Here is a 5,864-nt window from a genome sequence, read left to right as displayed (position 1 = left end):
TATATATATATATATATATATATATATATATATATGCGTATGCGTATATTATATGTATGTGTACATAAGTATGTATGTGTGATTGTGTGCCTGTGTACATATTCACGTACACTTATAGACACGATCTAATATCTATGCACAGACGTACGTCCATGATGTTAAGTATATTTCATTTTAACTTCATAACTCACAAATGTAGATCCAATCATACATAATGATGAACGAGTTTATGCGAGGGCGTATGTTGCACGTGTACGCGTGTGCGATATATAAATGATGGCTAATAGTGTATTGGAAATATTTGATCAATTTCAGAGATATGAAAGCAGGTACAAATGTATAGGTTTCTCTTAGAACTCGGGAATTCTCCATTTCCTCAGTTAAAATTGGTTCTTCCAGAAAGCAAAACTGGTAAAATGCCGAACTCTGAACAATGATAGAAGATATATTTTGCACTCATCTTCTATACTTTTATACTACTGTACCTAAATGTCGGCCCCAGTTTAGCCCGCACACATACGCACTCACATGCCCGCGCGATCACACACATTTTTCTATGTAGATATATGTGTGTATGTATGTATGTATGTATGTATATTTAATTACGCACACCCCAATCACATGTGTTTCAGTGTGTGCGTGTGTGTGTGTGTGTGCGTGTTGGTATGTGTTTGTGAGTATTTGGAGGCACGTGGGTCAGTTGTTTGTGCGCTGCATTTATGATCGTAAAATTGTGGTTTTGATTATTGGAGATGACAATGCGTTGTGTTCTTCAGGAAAACATAAGATTCCAAGTTGATCCACTCCATTCCTCTCAAGTGACAAAAAAGAGTAATCCTGGAAGAGACCGATATACTTTTCAGGCGGTGGGGAGAATATATACTCCATACACATATACCACAGATTTCAGGAAAGTGGCTTTACTTATGAGCTTATGATTTGGGAAACTCCTTTTGGTATATGTATATATATATATATATATATATATATATACTTGGCAATGCCAATCCGGTCCCGCGCCATTTCCGCTCTACCGGTCATTCACTAAAACACCTGTTTGCGTTCGGATTGTCTTTGCACGGGGGTCATCCGGACTCCCGCTTTCGCCTTGAACAGGAATATATCTTCTTTTCGATCCTTTGCGCCACATGGGCTCAATTTCTCTCCCCTTTTCATCTGATTCCCCTCCTCTCTTCTCTTCTTCTGACGCCTACTTCCTCTCTTCACTCCTACCCACCTTTCCTCTCCTCTGCTCTCTTCCTCTGACTCCTACTTACTCTCTTCACTCCTACTCACTTTCTCTATTCATTGATGACCCCTCCGCAATCCCACATACCCTACCCCTACGGCCACACCTCCACTAGCCCCTACCCGCACACTCACATTTACACATTCTCATATACACACAAATGCATACGCAGCTTCATTTTGGGTTTGCCAATACATTATTATCTCCCCTTCTTTCTACCTCTCTAGTGAAAACTTTTTTTTCCCAACTAGTGGTCATGGTTGATCGCTAAATCCACTAATTCTTTTATTCTCTCTTTGTTTATTTTCTCTTATTCTTTTCCCGAGCGTCAAACTAATACACCTGCTTTTTGTTTATACGCATGTATTTCTTTTTAGTTTTTCTGTAACTTTCAACTACACACACACACACACAGACACGCACACACACACACACACATGTCATTTGACTGCGGCGATGCAGGGAGACCGCCTTTAATCGAACAAATCGAAACTAGGACTTACTCTTTGTAAGCCTAGTACTTATTCTACTTGTATCTTTTGCCGAACCGCTAGGTTACGGTGACGTAAACACACCAACATTGATTGTCAGGCGATGGTCGGCGTACAAACACAGATACAAATATATTCACCTGCATAAATACGACGGGCTTCTTTCAGTTTCCATCTACCAAATCCACTTCCAGGGATTTGGTCGGCCAGAAGTTATAGTAGAAGATACTTGCCTAATGTGCCATGCAGTGGGACCGAGCCCGAAAGCACATGATTGGGAAGCAAGCTTAAATCTTATAAGCGATTACCGTGCAATGACTAAAGAAAATAGTCTGATAATGGGGCATATAAACCCTTGATGGAAAAAAGTAAGTTGTCTTAGTCATTGCACTGCAATTTCACTACAAAATTTAGCAAGTCACTAGCTTAGGTTACGTTGGTCACGTTGATCGTGTTAAAGAAGGTGGTACAGTACGTTTCATGAGCACTGAATAAGCATGTTATAAAAATTATTTCACTCTACAGAAATCGAACTTGGAACCTTAAATGACACTTACATTATAAAAAAGCAACGTAAAAATCTTTAGTGCAGTGCTCTCCCTTTTTATGTTAATTCACCGCTTGAAACCTGCCATAAAGTTACGTTTAACAAGAAAAGTTGTATTCTTGATTAAATCGATCATCATATATGTATTGTTACTTATTTTATCTAGAGTAAAGTGATAAAGGACGCAATATATTCAAATAGCATTTGAACGTACAACTTATAGAACCTACATTAAATACAGTAATGCATTAAGTGCACACCGACTGTTAACTAAATACTCTAATGCATTTCCTTGAACGCTTTAGTATCTCAGCTATTATCATCGCCATTTCATAACCAAATATATTAAATTGATATCCCATGTTGTAAGATCTAATCTACTTGTTACAAACAACGTATCGATTTTTTTTCGTGGCTCCCTGGAAGAGAAAAAGAGCGTAAGTTTCGTTTGATCTGCTTCCACTCTTGAGAAATATAAAATCTATAGACTAACTACCCTATAGGAAAAATTGATATGTTTCTGATTTCAAACAGGGATGAAAGCATTACTCTGACAGATATTTATCTAGATTGCAGTGTTTCAGCCAGCTTGAAAGAAAATCGCTGCACTATTGATAAAAAAAATGCGCGTCCAATGATAAGGGGCACTATTGAAGTCTTCTTCTTTAAATAGCTTGTCTTAGAAAATTACACACAACAAACGCATCATATTTCTATAGCAGAGCTATGAGAAGATATAAGAGCTGTAAGGAGATTTTTTTATTGGCCAATTACCTAATTATCTTATAAACTACAGCGGTGACATGTTGCTGTTGTTGTTGTAATTGCTGAGCTTGATTAGACTCATGTCAGCTTCGATAGAGCTAATAAATGAACTAGTAAATCCTAGCCAGACATGACCATCACGTTTCTTATTTCTGTATCTATGACTACTTCGTCTATTTATATCTAGTTATATAGTCGGTATCTAAGAGTACATATGTTATTCGTCTTTAAAGGTGATATGTTTAATATATGAGATTTTGACTGCTTTTACTGGAAAGATGTGTGACTGCGTATACTTAAGTAACCTGGAGATTATGTACGCGTAGACTGGGCTTTAATGCAATAAACCTATGGTAAATAGAACGTTCGAGCAACGGGCATCCCGCCTAGTTATCAAGGAGACAGCATCCAGAATGCCCCTATTCAATACTTTAGTTTTAATGTTCAGACGATTGGGGCTGAGGGAGATTTGTCGGCTATTTCTAATATGTCGCTTGACAGAATTGTGACATCCACATTGTATCGTAGGAACATATGTGAACCACTCCAGGAATTAGCATCTTCTCCATGTGCACAGATCATGTTATCTCTAAAAATAAATGTGTATGAATATATGTGTGTTCCGTATTACACGTAACACTTTTGAAAATATTTTGCAAATATGCGGCTGAAATATTGCATAAACGGTAATTTTTTTTCCCTGGATGTTGGCAATAAATTATATAAAAGCTTTCTAGAAATTCGGATTCTTTGGCTTATGGCAAAATAACTGAGAATATGCTACACTGTAATAAGGTCATTGGAAACTGTCACTAATTAGAAACATAGTAAAATTAACTTAAAAATGTACTTTAGTATAATATTTTCGAAAAGAATCGTATATTCCACACAAATTCTATAATTATGCATATTTTTCGCACCTGATTATGAATACTACCTTCAAATATTTTCTGAATTATTTGGATGTATCAGTACTAACCGAAGGTATATTCATGGACGAAATGAAGATTGTCGGCAAAGTTTTAAAACAATTTATCCAAATTATAGGTAAGCTATGTGATTACATTTAGTTTCGGTATGAATAAACGCCACCAAATCCGGATACTTGAGATTGTCTTTTGCACACCGTTTAGGAATATCCAAAGATACTTAATCGTGATTTATATGAAAACGTAATATCCAAACAGAATATGACATGGGTAAATAATTGTCAAACCAAAGAACAGGTTATCTGCTGGATGCGTGAAGAAATTTCCGTCAAATTTAACAATACTTTTTAAAAAATAAATGTTGCTTTCGATATTCTAGTCTTAGAAATAATATCTTAGAAATAACGGCACGTTCCATCAAATTTGAAGGGAGAAGATGGTTCTTACCATCGATTTCCATAGTAATTAAGTGGTACCTAATTCAATCATAAAATGATGACAAGCGAAGACTTTGACTGGATATGAACTGAGTTAGTAAACTGTAAAGCAAAATATGACAAGATATTTTACCGACTGCCTTACTACTAGGCTAGATCGGCGACATAAGAATAACAGTGTATAACACGATTTTTATTCTGACATAGACGTTGTGATTTCCTATTTTCTTACATCTAGAAAGTATGAAAAATGACTAACACTTCCTTCAAACTTTGCTTTTGTTACGATATTTATTCATATACCAAAGAATCCCTCACAATACATGGCTATTACTATCAGTCATTAAGGGGCATGCTCACGTGATTAACGTCAGGCGACTGACAAATCAGCCTGTGTTAATGAGCAGAATATTTGTTATAATGATATTTCTGTTTCAGCAGCTCAACGCTGAATCTATCTGAAATGTAATGGAAAATAGGTCAGTTTCAAAACATTAATGTCCAGGTCACAAAAGCAAAGCTTGGAGGGAATAGTATTCATTTCCTCTTGATTTTTAGATAGAAACAAATAAGAAATAACACAGGCAAAAGTAAAAGTAGAAAATTTTGTTACACAATATAATTCTGCATTTAGGCACAGGATCAGCAAATTCGAGAAAGGAATTAGTCGATATCATTGATTCCAGTACTTGACTCCGGTACGAGACTTGAAAAAAAGCAATGATGACCTAGTTGGGATTTGAATTCGTGCTCTATCGAGCTGCAACAATTATCGAAATGCGTCTCTCTCCAGAAATCTATTCAGGCTGCAAAAACAACAAGCCCCATCAGTATAGAAATAATATTTATTAAACTGGAAATAAAGAGGGTCAGAAATAGAACACCAATAATCATGTCCCTGGACATAGTTATGTGTGATCTGATGATTCGAAAAATTTTACTGTGGTGGTGCACCTATCAGTTATATTAATGCTTTAACAGCAAATAGGGACGTTGCCAATGTAACAGGTTTATAGCAACGTATCAATCTACAAGCATAAAAATGATTCTTTAGAATAGCAGACAATTTACGCTGAAGTATTCAGTCAGCGTTGTTTACGTTCTCTGTTCAAATATCTTCGAGGTAAAAAGATTGTCTTTCATCTTAACAGAGGGTGATAAAATAATGTGACAGTCACGTAGTGGTATCGATTAGTTTTTTTCAGTATATCTTAACCAAAGAGATTGCTCTTGTACCAATGTTAGAAATCAATAATTACGAGGACTGATATGTAATGACAGATAATTTCGTTCGTTTTTCTTTTCCCATTAACCCTTATTTTTCGTCAACAATTTTATATAGATAAATATAAGTACAGAAGTACAATCATACATAGATATATACATGCATACATATATACATGTATATATATGTATATATTTGTATATATATATATATATATATAT

At 35.6% G+C, this 5,864-nt stretch overlaps 1 long non-coding RNA gene across 3 annotated transcripts in view; it reads right to left on the bottom strand.

Moving 5' to 3' along the window:
• Positions 1-4,713: 4,713 nt before the first annotated feature.
• LOC106871901 (uncharacterized) overlaps positions 4,714-5,864 on the bottom strand; it is a 52,231-nt gene continuing 51,080 nt past the window's right edge. For 2 of the 3 annotated variants that reach the window (XR_001409711.1, XR_001409713.1), the window contains exon 3: positions 5,010-5,224. This is a non-coding gene — a long non-coding RNA (uncharacterized LOC106871901). Of the gene's footprint in view, positions 4,877-5,009; positions 5,225-5,864 lie in introns of those variants that run through there. The other variant, XR_008264698.1, reaches the window with a different exon arrangement.

This window comes from Octopus bimaculoides, chromosome 8 (genome assembly GCF_001194135.2).
Source record: "Octopus bimaculoides isolate UCB-OBI-ISO-001 chromosome 8, ASM119413v2, whole genome shotgun sequence".
Lineage (NCBI taxonomy): Eukaryota > Metazoa > Mollusca > Cephalopoda > Octopoda > Octopodidae > Octopus > Octopus bimaculoides.
Note: the sequence above shows the minus strand (reverse complement) of the source record. Positions and strands in the feature narration are given on the sequence as shown.